The sequence below is a fragment of the Myotis davidii genome, unplaced genomic scaffold (assembly GCF_000327345.1).
Source record: "Myotis davidii unplaced genomic scaffold, ASM32734v1 scaffold668, whole genome shotgun sequence".
In the NCBI taxonomy this organism is placed as follows: Eukaryota; Metazoa; Chordata; class Mammalia; order Chiroptera; family Vespertilionidae; genus Myotis; species Myotis davidii.
Window position 1 is genome coordinate 7,381 of NW_006299394.1, and position 366 is coordinate 7,746.

Consider the following 366-nt stretch of genomic DNA (forward strand, 5'->3'; position numbering starts at 1 on the left):
GTCAGGACATATGTCAGGGCAGATGTCAATACAGATGTCAGGACAGATGTCAGGGCAGATTTCAATACAGATGTCAGGACAGAAGTCAGGGCTGATATCAGTGCAGATATCAGGACAGATGTAACCGCTGATGTCAGGACAGATGTCACGACAGATGTCAGGGTTGATGTCAGGATACATATCAATACAGATGTCAGGACAGATGTCAGGATAGATGTCAGGACAGATGTCAGGGCTGATGTCAGGACAGATGTTAGGGCCGATGTCAGGACAGATGTCAGGGCTGATGTCAGGACAGATATCAGGGCCGATGTCAGGACAGATATCAGGGCTGATGTCAGGATAGATGTTGGCCGATGTGAGGAC